The sequence below is a fragment of the Lutra lutra genome, chromosome 6 (genome assembly GCF_902655055.1).
Source record: "Lutra lutra chromosome 6, mLutLut1.2, whole genome shotgun sequence".
In the NCBI taxonomy this organism is placed as follows: Eukaryota; Metazoa; Chordata; class Mammalia; order Carnivora; family Mustelidae; genus Lutra; species Lutra lutra.
The window spans coordinates 41,132,509-41,154,273 of NC_062283.1; the positions used below are offsets into that span (position 1 = coordinate 41,132,509).

The window sequence follows — 21,765 nt, forward strand, 5'->3', positions numbered from 1 at the left end:
TTTGCTAAATATTTTGATTAACACACTTGGTCCGAAGGCAGAAATTTGCATTTAAATCTGAGCTTTGTCTTCTGAACACATTTTCTGCATTTACATCGGAATGTTATCTTTGGAACAAATTTTTCATGGATTAAATGGGGTACCATGAAGGCATGGAAAGCAAAGCTGGATTGATTGCTCTTGGAAACAGAACTGCCATAATCCAAATAATAAGAGCACTAGTAATACCATAACCACAGAGCCCATATAATATGAAGAAAGATTTATCAAATAGATCAATAACACAAAACTTTGAAAACATCCGCCACAATTGAAAGTAATAAATGTATACTTTGACTGGAGAATCGTATTTTTACTTCCAACAAGTATTTTAAATATATATTGAAAAAAATCATGAATGATGTTTGGTAATGCCTGAATGTATTTTTTGTTACATGTAACAATTACACACACACAGTATGTCATAAAACTATAATGATAAATACTTAAGTGCTTATTGATCATATACATTTCCAATTAAGAAGTGTAATTTGTGTAACTTTTACATAGGTCCATACTTGTTCTACATTAAATCTTCAGGTGTCCCACGGAGGATTTAAACAGAAAGATAATGAAGAAAACTATAAAAACTACTATAAAAGTAAGCTAAAGTAAGAAACCATTCAGCTCCTCATAAATGAATTTCACCCTGAAGAAACTTGTAATTTAAATCCAGAGAATGAAAATTAAGAATTTAACAATATTAGTTGTATAAATATACTGCATCACTGGCTTAGTTCCAAATTGAAATGGTTATGTATTATTGTACTTTACTAAAGCTCTTTCAGACTATTATAGACATCCATTATCAGCATAAGATGGAATTTCATATGGCCTGTAATTTGACATAATAAGCTTTAAAAAGGATTTTGTTTCTAAATGTTGAAGGAAAGAGGGTGCTGAGTAACACATACATTCATTATGGATGTTAAATGCTGTTTTTGGATAACAGCTGTAATTATTTTAGTTTCTTTAATTTTCCAAAAAATACAGTCTTTGTTGTACATAAATAACCCAGTTCACATGTGTCCTTGAAGGGTCCCAATCCTCCACTGCAGAAAGACAGACATGTCAGCAAATTGGCAGCACAGTCTTTCTTAAGGGTCCTATAAGCTTTATTTAAGCTGCAAAACTAAGTTCATCTGCTTCCAGATCCCTTGATCCTAACTTTGGCTTTTTTGGATGAAATTTATGTCACCCCTTTGCTCCAAAAACTGATGAAAAGAAATGAAGATTTTTCTGACTGCCACAAAACTGGTTTCTATTGTAAAGGAAAATAAACAGATAAATTGTTGGACCCCGAAGTCTAATAATTCATCTGTTTCTATATACCTTGGATAGAAAGCAAAAAATCAAATGCACAAAAAGAAGAAATAACAAGTGGAGGAAGCACATTCTGTACCAACTCTGTCACCTTATCCTGGATAAATTCTAGTCTAATATTATACCCTTAAATACACAATAATGATATAATTATACATGCTTGTATCTCCCATGATGAAATGCATTCATTCTTCAATTAAAGGCACATTAGCTATTAAGTTATGACTATATAGATTAGATTATAATTTTGAACATAGTCTAGATGAAAGAAATATAAAAATCAATTAGGATCACTATTTATTTTGTGCAAAAAGTCCTTTGAATTGCAGACTTGAGCATAAGGAGGACATAAAAACAAACACCTATTCATTGACTTTAGTAGAAATGTAGTTCTTTTTTATTTTTTAAGATTTTATTTGTTTAATTGACAGACAGAGATCACAAGTAGGCAGAGAAGCAGGCAGAGAGAGAAAGGAGGAAACAGGCTCCCTGCTGAGCAGAGAGCCTGATGCGGGGCTGGATCCCAGGACCCCGGGATCATGACCTGAGCCCAAGGCAGAAGCTTTAATCCACTGAGCCACCCAGGCGCCCCTAGAAATGTAGTTCTTAAAGTAAGATGATATTTTCAATAAATGCATTATCAAAAGGGATATGGCTTCATAGACTGATGAGACTCCAATGCTAGCCTTCAAATTGAGTATACATGGTTTTAAAATGTGAAGTATTTAAAATTGTACATCTTAACCTTAAAGCTATCTAGGAAGATAGCTTAGATGACACTGTGGATCTTCGTGACCCTGAGATGATTAACAAGAAAACCTATTTCCATTTAGCAAAAATAATTTAAAGATGACTTTTATTTTCTCCTTTCAGTCCCTGTACCAGACACTTGGACCAATTCAAACCTCAATCCCTTCCCTCCTTCACCAGGTTTAACAATCCAAAACTCTTAAGTAAAACGTAGACGCAGTCTTTAGGGAACTGGGAAGCCTGGATGTTAAGTGAATACCAAAGAGGTAAGATTAAAAATGAATGCTTTAAAGTATGCCAAGTTTATACAAATATGTGTCCAGTGCTGACAAAGGAACATCAATGCAAAGCATAAGTGCACAATCTCCATCCTCTGCTTCTGCAGTAATTGCTGCATTAAAACCAGTCATTGTGGGTGGTTAGATAATAGAGCATCTTTCCTCAAAAACTGAGAAAATGCCTTTCTTACAGAAGATTAAAGTGCTCAGAAGAAACCTTAGAGAACACAATGTCCCTGAACAAATAGGCACGTCTTGAATGCTCCAAGAATTATCCTAAATTCACTGTATCATGTTTTCATTACAACAACACTAGATTTGATTTCTTATGCAATAAAAATAGGTGACTCATCACTGATAAACCTTGGAGCAAAACCAGCTGCACTTTCATTTTGCAATTTTAAAACTTTCATTTTGAATTTGGATATGCAGCATAAAATTCCTTCTCATCAGAAAGGATAAGGAATTCCTGGAGTTGGATCTAAAGGCATATGGGCTGGGTTTTGTTTGTTTTTGTTTTGCTTTCGGTTCACCAAAGCAGCCAATGTGGAGCTTCTACCCTTGTTTCTGGAGAAAATCATTGAGGTTTTAGCACTTAACCCTAATTGAGGTCCTGGAGAATGGCAGCTCTGTCATGTAAAGTCATGTTGGGTAATGTGTGAATGGTCCACATACAAAAGTTTAGAGTTAGTTCATTTGATGCATCAGTTGCTTCATGGACAAGAATGGAATGCATGTAGAAGGAAAAGACGAGAGAGCCAAGGTGCGTGCATGAATGCTGGAGGAATCAGCACAATGGGCAGATGAAGGCCAACAGAGGAAAATCACAGCTTCTAGAATGGCTCAAGTGTGGACTCTGGATCTGGGCCTGGGATTTAAATCTTGGTATTTTAGGGTAAATATAATGGCCTGTGGGGTTTTTTTTGTTGTTGTTGTTGTTGTTGTTGTTGTTTTTTGGGCCAGTCCCAGTTTACCTCGGCTGTTTTGGATAATTGAGGTTATGTATTTAAAACTTTATATTGAATACATACACATAACCAAAGGCAGGACTTGCACTTAAAATAGAGCTTATCCTTTAGTACTTAAATGTGCCACCCAGAGAGCTGAGGGTTCCTTTTTACTCTCTCTTTCCTTCCTTCCTCCCTCTTTTCCTCCCACTCCCTCTTCTCCTCCTCCTCCATCTTCTTTTTCTTTTTTTCTCTCTCACCTCCTTCCTCCCCCTCCACCCAGTCTTTCTGTGTGTCTTTGTCTCCAACTCTCTCTCTCCCTTTCCTTTTTTCAATGAATCTGCCAAACGGAAGAGGTTGGCTTCTCTGGTTATTTGGGAACCCAAAGTCAGCCAGGCTAAAATTCTCTACTGAAAGGGAAAATCACTGTATCCTCAATGACAAATTCAGTATTACCACTGCAACCAAGGCCACAGTTTGCAAAGAGAACTTCAAAAGCACTACTTTTATGCAGTGACCTAAGCGCTTAGCGCAGCAACTCACAGTCTATAAATGAGTAGAGGAAATTCCCAAGCAAGGGCACCTTAGAATCACAAACAAAAGTAGAGGTGGATACAGAAATAGAAGTTTAAGAGATGGCTTAAGAGGGATATTGATGTTCCAAAATATTTAAACTTTGCATCATTTTTCATGTTGATTCAGAGAGAACAACTTACAAATTGGGTCTTGACTCATCAATATTAGAAAACTGGCTAGTTATCAAAATGGATTTGCTTGTGGAAAACATCACTCAATATTACTAGATGGTCACCCCCACAGTTTTGAAATTCTGTAAGAAAAATGAGGCGGGAAGGGAACTCTGCATTGCGTCAGTGTGTTAGAAAGCAACTATTAGTTTTGCTTGTGTACCAATAGCAAGCTCAGAGGGGCTGAGAAAATCCTGCATTGTAATGTGATCCCTTGGCATTTAGCAGCTTAAAAAGCGAGGTTTTTATATTTGTATAGCAATGCTGAGTGCCTTATAAAATACTGAGGACATTTGGAAGGGAAGGGAAGGACAGGGACATTTATTGAACACTTGACATGACCTTAACATTTCTTAGCCATTCCTTAATTTATTCAACAAGTAGGTATCAAATGTATCCTCTGAGCTAGACACTCTTCTTAGCACAGCACTTAGGCAGGTCCTTTACACGTGTTATCTTGTTTAATATATAGAACAACCCTTATTTAATATTTAAAACAACCCTAGGAGGCATCATTATTATCAGTATCCTCATTGTTATTATCCCTACATTCATTTTATGAGGAAGTAGACTCTGTTAAATTGGTAACATTGTGACTCAAGTCTCAGTTTGCCAACTTAGAAGTATATGATTTTGAACTGTGTGGTGCAGTTTGGTTTTACCCCAACAAATTAACAGCAAATTTATTTTGCACTAAATATAAAAGACAGGTGTAATGATTCAATGACAGGAAATAAACTATTCTCACTTGTCCAACAGGAGATCAAAACTAGATACCACTGAAGAATGGTGATTATCAAAAAGGGATATATACAAATATTTTAATTTATCTAGCATAATCTCTATGTTCTAACATCTCCACAAAAAGTCATGTTTTAGGATTCTGCAATAGTGAGTGGTTTATAGGAAATATTCAGACAGTCAGCTGGGCAGATTTTGGTTGTTCTTCTCTCATCTCCCGATTTCTTCCATTTATTCTGTCTCCTTTACTAAAAGGCTAAGATTTGAACATGGAGGGCCAGAAAAGACTTGCTAGAAAATAGTGTGCAAACATCACTTCCCAGGAAATAGAGCCACTAGGCCGGGGCATCTGCAAGGACCACAGTGCTCTAAGAGTGCCCTAGCAGTCCCATCCCACCATCATCACTGCAGAGGGAATCACCCCCAAGTCCCAGGACCAGGACACAGAGATTTAGAAGAGAAAAATTATTCGCATTAGGAATTACAGGTGTTTCTTTTTCAGAAAAAAATTGGATCCTCTGATTTTAATTTTTATTTAAAGACTTACTTATTTCTTAGGAAGAGAAAGCACACCTGTTGAGGGAGGGGCAGAAGGAGAGAGAGAATCCTGAAGCAGACTCCCCATGAAGCAAAGAGCCTAACACAGGGGGCTGGATCCCATGACCCTGAGATCATGACCTGAGCGGAAACTGAGAGTAGGCTGCTTAACAGACTCAGCCACCCAGGCACCCCTAGGATCCTGATTTTTAAAAGTGGACCAACTAGGCAAAAAAGTAACTATGTGGTATATCGAGGATATTTTTTTCAACTTGTAGTTTTTAATAACATATTATGTATATTGAAACTTAAAATAATTAACCATTTTACATAATCCTTTCCAGTAACCATGTAAATTACTTGTGAATCATTAACTTCAAATTCTGTTTTTATCCATTGGCTGCTTTTTTTAATCCAAGGCTGGCAGTCTCAGCACAGAAAGGCACATTCTTATAGCTGCTCATGGTATTTCTGCCAGACTTCAGTGCTTTCCATGGAGGACTCCCTTGGCTTCTTCTCAGGTCACTCCTACTTCCCTAACATGTAGTCATACCTATGCACAGGGTACGTCCACAGCCTACACACGACTCTCGCTGAGGCTGAACTGTCTCAACCAGGAACTGGCAAACTACATCCCACAGGCCAAATCTTTCCTATCTGCTATTTTTGTACGGTCTGCAAGCTAAAAATGGTTTTTCACATTTTTAGATGATTGGAAAAAATCAAAAGAAGAATAATATTTCTGGGCATGTGAAAATTACATGAATTTCAAATTTCAGTGTCTACAAATGAAGTCTTATTGGAACACAGCCACACCCATTCATTCACTTAGAGTCTAGGGCCACTTTCATGTGATGATGGCAGAGTTCAGTAGCTGCACTGAAGACCGGATGGTCCACAAACCCTAAAATATCTACTGTTTGTCCCTTTGCAGAAAAAAGTATGCCTACCTCTGTTCTAGATATGTGATGGAGAAGTTACTTTAAAATAGTACAATTTTTCTTTAAAGAGAAACACATTCAGAAAATACATGCATTTCTGTACTTAATTCTGTTACTTATTGTATGTTCTTCCTACTTTTTCTTTCAAGGCTATGCTGAGTATTGTGAGGAAATTTAAGCTGATTACACCATTTTTCTTTCAGTTTTCAGAGTATGTTTTGCGGTCTTTTAGAGACAGATACTTTTTATAAGTGTTCATCTTCTCTACCCAAGTAGTTCATGATTTTACTACTAATATAAAGGCAAAATAAAATGTGATATGGAAAGTCATTTTTGCATGAATACCTGAATAGTAAAAGAAAAATGATATAGAAAATGTCTTAATGGGGCTCCTGGGTGGCTCAGTTGGTTGAGCATTAGACTCTTGGTTTTGGCTCAGGTCATGATCTCAAGGTCATGAGATCCAACCCCATGTTGGGCTCTGCTCTCAGTGCGGGCTCTGCTCTCAGTGCGGACTCTGCCTGAGATTCTCTTCTCCCTTGGCCCCTTCCCCTGCTGGTGCATGTGCTCTCTCTCTGTCCAATAAAATAAATAAATAAAATATTTTTAAAAAGAAGAAAATGCTTTAGGAAAAAAAGTCTCCCCTCTTCAAATAGAGAAATTAAGAATAGAATTCCTCCAGAGGAAGGAGCATCAGATGATAATTAACTAAGTATTGAATAAGAAAGAGGAGAGAGAATGTTCTTTTGTACATGCAACATTACTGACTTCTTTCTCTTTACATACACATGTATGCATATGTGTCTATAATATGCTGTTTCGATAATGTAAGGGGTTTTCATTCTTACTAGCAAAGAATTAAGGCAAGGACCTATTAGGAATTGGGCACCAATGCAGGCAGCAAAAAGCAACTGAAACCAACCATCCAAGAGCTTTCCAAGGTAGTGACTCATCTATTCCCAGAAAAGTAAAGCAAAGACCAGTGTTAAGGGGTGATAAGGGGAAAGAGATCACTACAAACTCACAAGTTCATTTTGGAAATTCATTCATCCAACAAATCTCTATTGAGCCCTGAGAATGTTCCAAGATCCATCTTACTACTGATGATTTAGCAAGTGAGCAAGAGACATGAAGTCTTGGCCTTGAAAGAGCTCATTGTCTAGTAGGGAATACACACGATTAATAAGGGAGCAGATCTCCAGATGAGGCTAGACTGTGAGAGTATGAAAGAAGTAAAGGACGAGATAGAATATGATTGGTTGGCGAAAGATGCCTCTTTGAAGAGGTGCTGTCTGGCTATTGTTTGACAGGGAGGAGGACACTGCCTGTGCAAACCTAAAGCCTGGAAAAGGCCTGTAATGTTCCAGAACTATCAGAATAGTAGCTTCTGGGCAGGAGGAATGACATGAATCTTTAAAGGCAAAAGGCAAGGAAACTTTTTTGCCCTAGTAGAAATATTACTATTTCTCTAGAGCATATTAAGTTTAGACAGAAAAATAGTAAGACAAAAAGCTAAATATGATATTGTAGGCTAAGAGAGCTGAAGCACAATAAAATTTAGAATTTGAAGATATAAGTTAGATGCCTCCTAATTATAAGTAATAATTGATGATGTTGGCATGGATAAGTCCTCCTGAAGAGAGAATAGAAAGGGCAGATTAATTTATTCAACAAATGTTAATTGAACACCTATTACATGCCAGGCACAGTTATGGGCACTGAAAATACACCAGTGAACAAAAAAGTTAAAGTTTTTGCTCTCATGGGACTGGCACGGTATCTCTGGGGGAGACAGACAAGGAACAAATACAACTAGATAGAATATAACGGATGTGATTAGGAAATAATGAGAGTGGTTGGGAAATTTTAGTAAGGAAGGAAAGCTTCTTTGGTTAGCTGGCATTTGTGCAATAATCTGTAAGAAGTGAGATGGTGAGCTGTGCAGATATTAAGGAGATGACAGGAAAAAAAAGGCTAAGAAATGTAGTTTGGGAAAGCCTCACTTTAAGGGGGTAAAGAGAAAGACACCAAAAATAAATGGAGAGAGAGAAGAAGAAGACTGCAATAGTGAACGAACTTAGGAACGGAGAGCTGCATGTTAATAAGGAGAAAGTATCTTTAAGGGGAGTCAAGGGTTTTATAAGGATTATGAAGAAGAGCCATTGATTTGGTTTGAAACCATACTCTAAGATTAGTTTCAGGCCATGCTCTCTTGCACAGGCTGGCAAACTTTTTCTACAAAAGGCCCAAAAGTAAAACTTTCAGCTTTGTGGGCTAAGCAATTACCCAGTTTTGCTGGTGTGATATGAAAGCAACCACAGACAACTCATAAATGAATGATCATGCAAGGAAATGTGGTGTTTAATCATGTAATAAAAATGTCTTGTGTGACCAGTGTTGTGTGTTGTGTTTTTTTAATTCCACAAATGTTTATTGGGCAGAACTCTTGATTTCCCAACACTAAAGCACTTTCTTGCCCAGTGTCACCCACCTTAATAGAAGGTGCCACTGTCTTTTCAAATGTTCACACCAAAAACCTGAAGGCCATCTTTACTTCTGCTTTTCCTTTGCCTCCTATGACCCATCCATCAACACATCCTCTCAGTATTATTTCTAGAACGTGTCATAAATCCCTGTATTTCTATCTCCATTCCATTACCCTCTACCAGAATCTACAAACTGAGCTAACTCAAGAGTTGCCTAACTGGCTTTCTTGATTCCACTCTTTTTCTCTGAATTGCTTCTTCTCTCAGAAACTAGAGTTATCTTAAAAAAAAAAAAAAATCAGATCATGTTGTTCCCTTACTTGAAATAATTCAATAGCTTGCCAGTGCTCTTAGAATAAAATCCAAATCTTACACAATGGCCTACAAGGCTTTGCATGGCTTGGCTTCTGCCTCTCTCTGTGGTCACATTATACATAGTTACTTGTTTACTGACCCAGATCAAGTTGTACAGGTCTTTTCTTTTCCACCACAGGACTTTCCCTTTCTAACTAAAACAGTATTTTCTATTCTTATCCTTGAGCCTCTGCTAACTTGGATCTGTTTTAACTGCCCTATCTAAAGAAATCCACCTGGCCCCCCATCGTTCCTCTCTATTATATCACCCTGTTTATTTTCTTTATGACCCTATTCACAGTTGAACATCGTCTAGCTTATGTACTCCATGTGTTTATCATATGTTTCCTATACTAGACCATAAACTCTCAAAGGAAAAGTATTTTCCATATTTACCACCATATGATAGGATCCTAACATACAGTAGGTCTAACACAACTCCCCCCATATTTCTTTTCTTTTCTTTTCTTTTTTCTTTTAATGAATGAAGTTTACCAAAGACTCAAAAGAGGAAACTGGGGTTTAATGTGGTAACTTTGGGCCCTTGAAACTAAAAGACTTAGTTTTCCAACTATTTCATGATCTTTGGCAAGTTATTTAATTGCTCGTTATGTGTGTGTGTGTGTGTGTGTGTGTGTGTGTGTGTATACATATAAAAATCCATAGTCTTTTATGAGGATTATGCTGAAGTTCATTCCCTACACATAGTTAGACACAATCTATGTCAATTCCCTTTTATCTTTTATGTCAACCATTCTCTGCATTGTGTAAAAGATGGTGGAAAATTAAAAAAGAAAAAGTCCTTACATAGAAAAGATTACAATCAAGTAAGACATCTGTTTCAGACAAATATCTTAAGTATGAGCAGAATGGGTCATAAGAATGTTTCTTCTGAACTCCAAACCTATCTACTGAACTGTTCAAATGAATGTCTTTAGGAATCTTAAATGTAGCATATCTGAAGCTTAATTCTTGATTTCTACTCGCCCTTCATCTAAATATGGTTTCCGTATATAGTCTTCCTCATATCTATCAAGTGTACTTCCATCCAACCTTCCCCCAAGACAGTAAACAGGAAGTTAACCTTGACATGTCCATATCCTCATCCCCAGAATCTCATTCATCACTGCGCTTGCTATTTCTCTTCCAAAACACATCTTAAAGTTGGTTTTTTTAATCTCTGTTTTGACTGCTACACAATCTTCCATCAAATCTTTAAATAAAAACTCACTATATTTATTGCTTCCATTCTTGTGCCTTTCCTACACACTTTCCACACTACAGTGAGAGGATTTTTGAAGCAGAGTTGAATCATGTTACTCCCCAATGAGTTCCTGTTACACTTGTATAAGATACAAAATTCTTCTGGGGGTCTCCATGACCTGATTTCCTCTCAATGTTAGCTCATGACTTTTTCCATTTACAACTGCTGTCCAGTCATACATGTTCTTTCATTTCATATCAACCCCTCCATTGGTTAATTATTATTCAAGTCTTAGCTTGAATTCTTTTCAGGTCTTAACTTGAATGCCAAGAAGAACTTTCTAGCACCGAGCAACCACTGACCCCATACCTAAGCAAGAAATCTTGGTTAGTCTCTCTTATGTCATTTACCACAATTTAAATATGTCTATGAATTTATTTATTTATCTACATGCATTTTGGTTTTAAAAGTTGTTTTTTCTTCTATTTTCCCTTATACAATAACACAAATTATATATTCATTCATTCATTCATCTAATAAGTTTCATATTTAAAAACTTAATATCTTCCCCCACCGGAATGTAACCTCCATAAGGACAAAGACCAGGCATATTGGGCTCATCTTTTTGTGTCCAGAAGATGATTGGTACTTGGCAGTCACTTAATAACTATTGATTTAGTATAATGAAAGAAAAAATGAAGAGCAAAAGACTAATTTTAACTGGGAAAAGGGGACTGGATAAGGTTAAGCACATGACTCTAAGAAATGTAAATAAGAACAAAGAGGTGATTTCAAGCTGTTCATAGATATTCAGCCACTTCTGGGGCACCTCGGTAGCTCAGTTGACTGTCCGACTCTTGGTTTCAGTTCAGGTCATGATCTCAGGGTCATGAGACTGAGCCCCCTGTGGGGCTCTGTGGTCAGAAGGGAATCTTCTTGAAATTCTCTCCTTCTCCTTCTGTCCCTCCGCCAACTTGTGCATGCTCACAAGTGCACTCTCTCTCTTTCTCAAGTAAATAAATAATCCCCCCTCAAAAAAAGAGAGAGACAGAGAGAGAAATTTAGCCACTTCACCTTACCAAAAAGAAACCATTGACCTTATGCCTTTTTCAAAATAGGGAGAACAGAAGTTAGACATGTGTGCCTAACCTAATATAATTTTTTGAAGAAAAAGCAGGAACAAATAGCAGTAACAAGAGACCATCTACTGAGTAGTTAGATAACAGCAATAGTGTGTTACCTCACTTGGCTCCACAACACTCTGAACCAAATACAATTAATCCCATTTTGCAGACTAGTTTTGGATCCTTATGTTGCAAAAACACTCTAGTCCTCATGGAATTATAGTAATGATTCATGAGTTCACAGTCAGAATATAAACAAACTAAAGAATGACTGGTGGAAAAAGGTACATGAGCTCTGTATCTGTCAACCTCACTCCTTTCTCATCAAGGCCAGAAAATGTTTTTGATCTTTGGATCTTCAAACCAAAAAAACAAACAAACAAAAAAACAAAAAATCCCAAGCAAACTTCCTCTCCACACACACAAACACATAAAAACACACACTCTGCGATTAAATTGAATACTCTATTTCATTAGAATTTATATGTAGTTTAAAAAGGCATACCAATAAATTACAGTTTTCTTTCACCTATATTGTCTAAATTATATTAATGTATTTACTTTTCTGTTAAGAAATTAATATTTAAAATGTGAATATTCCATATTTCTAATATGCCAGGATATTTTTAAAATATTATTTTTAGAATTAATTTTTTAGAATAAATAAAAGACTTTTAGAATAAATTTTAAAGATGGTAGAGGTTACCCTCTTTAGTGAGAATATTATTATATTTTAGGAAAAATTGTTTAAAAAAGGAAAGAGGGAAAGTTAAAGATAATTGGGTAATGAGTTGGGTGAAGTAAAAGGAGACTACTTAGAAAAAAGGGAAACAGGAATTAATGTTCCTAAATAACAAGACAGATTCTTCGAAAAGAGGAAGGTTCATATTCCAAAATGTAATAAAGTAGCCCAAATGGGTATTGAAGATCATTATTAAAACATTTTTAGTGGCAAAGAAATGTTTCAGTGTCTTAGTCTCAATTATATCCCTCTATATTCCTATTGCATTTTAGAGCCTTATTTCAGAATATGGATGGGTATATAACCTATTATCCAATATAAATCATTCCCTTATGAACTATTTAGTTCCAACAACTACAACATTCTATTTGTAGTTATCAGCTAAGACTTGAATAAAATATTTCCAGTATATAAAGTTATATAGGCTTTAAAGCTTATTATTGGATATTAATTCAGCTTAACTTTTCTTAAAAAGCATCTTCACATTTTGACATAACTTAAAAATAAGACAAAACAAAACAAAAACACTATTTTTCCCCTAAAACCAGAGTATAAATTTTATTTTTTATTTTTTTATTTTTTTAAAGATTTTATTTATTTATTTGACAGAGAGAGACACAGCGAGAGAGAGAGCACAAGTGGGGGGAGTGGGAGCTGGAGAAACAGGTTTCTTGATGAGCAGGGAGCCCGATGCGGGGCTCAATCCCAGGACCCTGGGATCACAACCTGAGCCCAGGGCAGATGTTTAATGACTGAGCCACACAGGAGACTCCAGAGTATAAATTTTCATAGTATCGGAAACAACTGCATTTCATGGTATCGGAAATGCACTAATAAATATTTTAGAACATACACACACAACCATACTCACTCACACTCACTCTCTCATATTCATATGTCACAAACTAAAACAGAAGATTGGATTAAAGAAAATACATTAAACTAGCCACATAAGAGTAATTATATTCCTAATGTTAAAACTCTTCTTATGAAAAATGTAAGTAGGTGGCATAAAACAAAAAAAAATATTTTGACTGTTTAGAAGACATTATTTAAAGACAAAAGAGGCTAATTCACTTATGAATTCAGAGGTTACAGTTATGCTATAGAATTATTTGATGCATCTATAGGGATAATTGATATAGCTGGGTAGACTACAGGTGATGTATTACATGTTAAGGAGAGGAAATTATGAAATTAAATCAGAAAAGATCTTCCGTGTTAATCATTCAGAGAATGAGGATCTGACTAATGACTAATAAAAACAAAAAAAAGAGAAGAGTAGCTCCCGACGATAGAAAAATGTAAGTACCATTGGAATGTTTGGGGGCCTACAGAGTCATTATGCTACAAATGACAACTGGTAACAAACCCATTTTAAAATAGACAAAGCACAAATAGTTTTCTAGATTTAATTATATTATCTGTCTAGGAGTCTGAGATCCTGGTCTGCTTTGTAAAATAAACAGTAAGCATACCATTGCGATTAGAAAAAAACAAACAGAAACTCAGGGTATTAAATTTAAGTAAGAACTTTAGCAGTTCCCTGGAGGAAGGGACTGTGGCTTCCTGTGACTGAGTTGCATGACCACACATCCAATCAGGAGCAGAGCCCATATTTGACCCTATATTTATCCACTACCAATTACCAAGAGCCTAGTACACGCCAGGTGCTAAATAGATATTATATTTAATCTTTATAATAACACTTTAGGGAAGATATTATTATCTATAATTTAGAAAGGAGCCAACTGAGGGATTTAGAAATGAAATAACTAGCAGAAGGTCAACTTGTTGTGGTATAATCAAGTTTTGCAGCCAAATCTAGCTCCAAAGTCAGCGTGTTTTCCTAGATACTAAATGGCATCCCTGTTAGCACTGACATAAAGAGCACCAGTCTTTAATCTGAGTCATATTTTTCAGTTGTCAAATTCAGATGAGAACTTACTTATTTGGGATTTAGCAAAAGAAGCAATGGAGAAGAGGAATAATTTAGCATCGAATTCTTGGAATAACCAAATAAGACTTTTGAAAAGCTGAAGCCATATAAATAGAAAAAAAATTAAAATCAGAGTCTCTTTTCTCTTCACTGGTTATTGTTACAGAGGCTGACCACTATAGCCATAGAGAAAAGCAATTATTGCCATAGAGACAGTTAGAATGGAATTGTTTTCGTATTCATACAAACTCACAGCAACTTCCTTCTAATTCACTGAAAAGAAGGCTTGCAGAATGCTAATTTTATAATTTCAAAAGCTTATATAAACCAATAGAGATCAGAGGTATTATAACAGTCAAATTTTGGTTTTCGGTTGGCTTTAGATTTTGTTTCTATTCTGGTCTGTAAGTGTCTACCAGATCCTGTAGGAATTAACCTCTAACAGGAGAATGTAGGCACACTGGGAAGAGCTATCATTCCAACATGCTTTAGATACAATGTTTTTAGGGACCTAGGGAGTCACTAGCTCTTAATGCTAATCCCATCTCTAAAAGTCTTCCCCTAGTTGGAGTCCTCTTCCCCTTCTCCCCCCCCCTTTTTTTTTTAAGATTTTATTTTATTTATTTGACAGAGAGAGAGAGAGAGAGATCACAAGTAGGCAGAGAGGCAGGCAGATAGAAGGGGGAAGCAGGCTCCCTGCTGAGCGGAGAGCCCCATGTGGGGCTCTATCTCAGGACCCTGAGATCATGACCTGAGCCAAAGGCAGAGGCTTAACCCACTGAGCCACCCAGGTGCCCCACCCTTCTGGATTTCTTGAACAGAGGGAAAGCACTGTCCCTTTATGCAAAATTCCTCTCCAGAGCTTCCACAGGGCACAGAAGCCATGAGCAAATTCTTTGCAAAAACTCATGTTCTTTCGCTCTGGGTCCTGGGTGGCTCAGTCAGTTAAGTGTAAGTTAAGTGTAGGTTAAGTGTTCCACTCTTGATTTTGGCCTAGGTCCTGACCTCAGAACTGTGAGACTGAGCCCTCCGCAGTGTCGACTTTGCTTAGGATTCTCTCTCCCTCTCCTTCCTGCGTTCTCTCGCTCTCTCAAAATAAATAAATAAAATCTTAAAAAAAAAACAACCTATGTTCTTTATAGAGAGTAATTAAGAAAACTCAAGCCCAAAATGGTTTTTGAATTATGTGTCAGTGTGTGAGAATCCATGAATTCTGTCTATATTCTCACCTGAAGTTTTGAAATTGTGTTTTTCCATTCAGGACAACTTTCACAAGCTGTGTTCAAGATGTACCACTAAAGCATGTATCTTCACCATCTGTGTTACATGCATTTCATTCTTTAGGCTGTGAACTCTTTCTCACAGGCATTGATAGCGAGGGGAGGAGTCAATGTCTCTTTTGCTTTTCCTACTCATGTCCCAGTTTTGCTGAGAAATACTATGCATTCAATGGTGTACATTCCCAACTGAAATTTGTGTGACCTCATTAGTTTTCCTCAGATCATGAGCATTTTCCCAGCAAATATAAAATCCAAAAGAAATAATGGGTTTTAGAGCCCAAGATTTGGACTCTATCTAGACATTTTCCACTAAACAGTTAGCTGAAAGAATGAAGACTGAATGAGTAACAAGTTCACAAAATTTTCACTGGCTAGGAAATGTTATAAAAGGTTTATTAAAGGTAATCAGGTATTCTTTAAAAAATATGTAATTGGCCAGAAAACAATTTTGAGATTCCTAATAAAGTAGATATATATGAAAAATATCACTACAAAAGAAAATAAAGGTCAGAAGTCATTTTACCTTGACCTAAAAATACAGACTACATGAGTAAGATTTCCCCAGTCATAATAAAACCACAGTGAAGCTCTTTATATAACAGAAGTAGGTTAGAGTGTGGTTGGCTGAACGAGATAATGAAACAAATCTTTAACTTTCAATTACTAAAATGCAAAAGGATAAAGATGCATTGATTCTGAATGGGAAGCATTGATGTAGGACAAATTGTGTGGATGCCCTTAACACCGTGGCAGCAAGGTTGTTAGGAGTAAATAAGATCATGAATATTTGTGAAAGTGTTAATTTGGGAAATGCTGTATAATTAATATAAGGGATACCTTACCAAATATTTTTTTTTGAAAACCTAAGTGACAAAAGAAAAAGCAAAGACATTTTCCTATACATTGTACTCAAATGGTACCTCTGAAAAGAGTTCCTTGGAATAATAGCCCCTTTGTGACACTAGGAAATTTTTACTAAAATATACACTCAAATATTGTATCTGTAAAGAAGTAGGAAAAAAGGTCTTCTAAAGTAGCAAAATGTAGACTCTACTCTCTTGTAACTGTATTTAAGATAGGATAATAAGCAAAAGCTTTTAAAAATCTGGAGACCAAATGAGAAATTTATAGAGGAGAAATAGTTAGAATGAGAGCTAGGAATTGGCATGATACAGGAATAGTGGAGGAAAAGTTTAGGGCATCTGGGTTATTTGAAATGAGAAATAATGGCTATTAACAATGTGTTCTAGTTTGAGTTTTTTAGGGACAAGAATCATTATTTAATGACTACATGAATAATTGTGTCCTTGAATAGACTGTATAAAACAGACTAGATAAGCTTAAAAATATTATGTAACTATTTTCACTCCAGTTACCTTCTAGAAGAACACAGCCCTACTGATTATTTGAAACACTATAATATGATCTATATTTTCTGCTTAAGGTCCAGGTTGTAATCATGATACTAGCACTACTACAAATAACACTTTTTAAGCTAGAGACATAAAGGTGTTTTGCAGAGACATTCCAACTTAGATACTTTAATGTATTTTCTTTTAATTAAAGACAAATTTTTATTAAAAAAAAAAACACACACCACAAAATGGTTTAGAACTGACCAATTATGGCTGGATTTGGTTGACCCCTAAATATTTTTCCATTCTTGAGCTTCCATGACTTTATAAATAGAAGACATACTAAAATGATGGAGAAAGTAGAATTTATTTCACTTGTTAACCAGCAGCTCAATCTGAGTTATAACTTTAAGAAGTCATTTTAAGGAACAATTTCATTCTAGCTTTTTTCCAGGGATTCAGATGGTAGAATGATGACAGAAGGCTAATGCCTTCACAGTATAAAATTTCTTATACTGCAGGAGCAAGGATGTCTGCTGGACTCAGAAACAAGAATATATAAAACATAAACAGCATGGTGACTATAGTTAACATTACTATATTATATATTTAAAAGTTGCTAAGAGGGGCACCTGGGTGGTACAGTCATTAAGCGGCTGCCTTCGGCTCAAGTCATGATCCCAGGATCTTGGGATTAAGCTCCATGTTGGGCTCTTTGCTCAGTGGGGAGTCTGCTTCTCTCCCTCTTCTCCTCCCTCTCGCTCTCTCTCTTTCTTTCTCTTTCAAATAAATAGATAAATCCTTAAAAAGATAAAAGTTGCTAAGAGAGATCTTTTAAAACATAATTAATTAATTAATTTATTTATTTATGAGAGAACAAGGTTGCAAGTCGGGGAGAGGAATGGGCGAAACAGAGGAAGAGAGAGAGAGAGAGAATCTCAAGCAGGCTCCACATTCAGCACAGAGCCTGGCTCCATCTCATGAACCTGAGATCATGAACTGAGCTGAATTCAGGAGTCAGACTCTCAACCAACCGAGCCACCCAGGCGCACCATAATGGAGAAGAATTTAAAAGTTCTCATTGTAAGAAAAAAAAAAAAATTGTAACTAAGTGTAGTGATGAATGTTAACTTATCATGTTATCATTTCCCAATATATACAAATACCAAATCATTATGTTGTACACCTAAAATTAATACAATTTATATGTCGACTACATCTTAATAAAAATTTTTAAAAGAATAAGAAAAGAAAAAATAAATAAACTAAGACAAGCTTGCTTTGGATTCTAAGCTTTAGAGACATTTAAATGTTTGCCAAAATAAGTTTTTTACTTTATAGGATACAGATTTAGACATAAATCTGTCTTATTTTTGTAGTTGAGTTCTTGGAAGTGTACTGGAGACATTTTCTTGAGCTCTCTCTTTTTTTCACATCCTGTTTCTAACCATTAGTAAGCTCTGTAAGATCAAGCTTTAAAATGTCTCCAGGATCTGACGTCTTCTCACTCTTTCCACTGGCATATGGTCTAAACCAATGAGCTGTCTCATCTGGATACAATAATACAATGCAGTAAATACCCAACCTGGGTTGGTTGGCTATCTCTGTATAGCCAGTTCTACCCCACTACGGCCTGTTTTCACTCCACACTCAGAATGGTTCTTTTAGGACATAAATAAGATTAGGTCATGTTTCTGCCCACATTTTTCAATGGTTTTGCATCTCATTCAGACCTACAGTCATATGCCTTCCACAGGCTGGCTCCCCTCTCCCTTTCTGGTTTCATTTCTCCCCCAGAACCAACTTCAGCCTCTTCACCACCCCCTCCTTTAGTGCCTCTACAATATCAGGCAATGGATGCCTCAAGACCTTTTACTTATTGTTTCTCCTGCTTGAAATGTTCTGTCCCCACATATAACTGTGCCTCATGCTATCAAGGCACTCAGGTCTATATTGAAATATCACTACTTTGATTAGAGGTCTTCCATGACTATCTAGTCTAAAATTACTCTTTTTATTTTCATTCTCTATCCCCTTACCATGGTGGATTGCTTTATTTCTTTTTATATCACTTATAACCACTGGACATGTTAGATGGTACTTGTTTGACATCTGTCTCTGTTATAAAACATAAGTTCCAGGGCACCTGTGTGGCTCAGTGGGTTAAAGCCTTTGGCTTCAGCTCATGTCATGATCTCAGTGTCCTGGGATCGAGCCCCGCATCGGGCTCTCTGCTCAGTGGGAAGCCTGCTTCCCACCCCACCCCCCCCCCCGCCTGCCTCTTTGCCTACTTTTGATCTCTGTCTGTCAAATAAATAAATAAAAATCTTAAAAAAAAAAAAACAAAACAAAAGTTCCATGAGAGCAAGAATGTTGTCTAATTTGTTCCCTGAGAAATTCTCAGAACGTAGAACAGAACATGGCACATTTTTATTGAATAAATGTCTAAGGCCTCTTAAAGCCATAGACCATTGTCAATCTATTATAATGATACTTGGAAGCACCTAAAATAGAGTTCTCAGTTGGATGGAAGAGGGCCCCTGAGTCATATGTCTTGCTTACCACTAGAGGGTTTGGATACAGCCTTTGTCAGTAATCTCCCCAGCACTTCCACCCCCTTCCAGTGTTCTGGAATAAGAAGATCATAGGAAATATTATGAGATAATATCTATTAAATGAGAAGCAATCAAAGAATTCATAGTGCTGCATTCCATTCCAAATCATAGTTTAAAACTATGTTTGAACTATTTACCTTCTCAAGGGAGTACCACTAAAAAAAAAAAAAAAAAAAGAATTAAAAAAAAACAAAAATAGGTATTTTTAGTTTTCCTCTGTGATCTACATAAAGACACCACAGTTGTTTCACGTGTCTAGCAAGAAAGAGCAGTAGAGAGCCAGAAAGAGGAAGTAGAATCTGACACTTTCAGACTCAAGTCTAGCAGACTCAACCAACGTCAGGTGCTACAGATAAGCAAAAAAAAGACAGTAAATTGTGTATTACTCAGGCTTGGTGTCATCTGACTACAAGTATTTGATTTTTAAGGAAAGTTAAACAAGTGACAGAGACATATGAACCACAAAACAAAGCAGTGACCAAAAGGAAAATAAGCCTAGAAAAGAGAAGCCACTTTATTTTATAATTATATCATCAGATTGAAGGTTGGTTTCTCAATTGAAGAACAGGATATTCTATGACAGAAATGATTACATTTATTAGTGAGTCGAAGAAATAATATAGATGTGATGTTGAGACAGCATTGTGGAGAGAAAAGAGATGTCAGAATTGTATTATGTCATTCTTCAGATTGAATTTGGATTCAATTTCAGAAAATATCAAGTATGAATGTTCATTCTGAAGAGCCCAGTATTTTGTATTTCTAAACCAAGAATAGATGGTGATATTTAGCTTGGCAAAGAAAAATGTCTTAACTGTAATGTTTTGAAGACACTAGCTTTATTGGATTACTGGGGAAGAACTGAAACTATACTTTCCAGAATCATATCTCTTAAGGTTTATACACAGGGACAACTTTTTTTTTCTTTTTAATTTTATTTATTTATTTGACAGACAGAGATCACAAGTAGGCAGAGAGGCAGGCAGAGAGCGAGGGGGAAGCAGGATCCCCACTGAGCAGAGAGCCTGATGTGGGGCTCGATCCCAGGACCCTGGGATCATGACCTGAGCTGAAGGCAGAGGCTTTAACCCACAGAGCCACCCAGATGCCCAACAAAGGGACAACTTTTGGAATTCCTTTACAGCTTATAATTACAACATTCTGTATTTTGAGATAGTATTAGTCTAAAAAATATTCCCTTTTTATCTGATACTGTCAACTTAGAATATTTCCTAAAGAACAGTTGTGACACAGTAGTTAGCGGGTGTATCAACATTCATCTATGCCAACTAAATCCTTGGAGATAATTGTATCAAAATGACAAGGGGGTAATCCGTGGAAAGCAGATAAAGAGTTCAGAAATTTAGATCCTGTTCATCGTGTCTGAACTTTTCCCGGAGAACTTTTAAGTTATATCATCAGCAATCACCAAGGATTTCACATAAGTCTTAATAACTCTGATCTTCATTAGCAATAGATATTAGCTACAGTATTCATTTTGAAATATTCTTTCTCTCCCAGTAATTACATGTCAATGATTTTATTCTGCCCTGTTTTGGGATTCTTTATGCCTACTACTTCTGACTATTCTTACTCTGACACCTGCTATATCTTTATGGGTTTTTTCCCCCCCTCAACATTAATTTTAATTCTATAACTTATATAAACCTTCATCTAGAATAACATCTTTTATTTGAACACAAAATATATTTCTTTTTTTTTTTAAAGATTTTATTTATTTATTTGTCAGAGAGAGAGAGGGAGAGAGAGCAAGCACAGGCAGACAGAATGGCAGACAGAGGTAGAGGGAGAAACAGGCTCCCTGATGAGCAAGGAGCCCGATGTGGGATTCGATCCCAGGACCCTGGGATCGTGACCTGAGCCGAAGGCAGCTGCTTAACCAACTGAGCCACCCAGGCATCCCACAAAATATATTTCTTAATCTGGTTTATTATTGTACCTGGAGATCTCTCCATAGCCATATATAACAGAAAATTTCATTGATATTTAATTGACACAAAGCATTATATTATTTTGAGGTACATAACATAATAATTTGGTATTTATATATTGTGAAATGACCATGGCAATAAATCTAGTTAACCTCTATCACCACATGTATTTATAAGTTCTTTGTTTTTAATAAGGGCAACATCTTACACCATTTCTCTTATTACTGTTCTAATGGTTGAAAAAAATCTTTGATGGCTTCAACTATCATTTATATGCAGTTGATTATCATATATATATGATAAATTTGACTTCCCTACTAAAGCCCAAGACCACATTTCATTCTTTCACTTGAGTGTTACACTTACATCTAAACATTAATATGTGAAAGACCCTCTCAGATGTTTGTTGAAT

The 21,765-nt window shown here is 36.2% G+C and overlaps 1 protein-coding gene across 5 annotated transcripts in view; it reads right to left on the reverse strand.

Annotated features, from left to right (window-relative positions):
* Positions 1 to 21,765, reverse strand: part of ADGRB3 (adhesion G protein-coupled receptor B3) — a 727,154-nt gene that overhangs the window by 319,140 nt on the left and 386,249 nt on the right. The gene's annotated exons all lie outside the window — the stretch shown is intronic.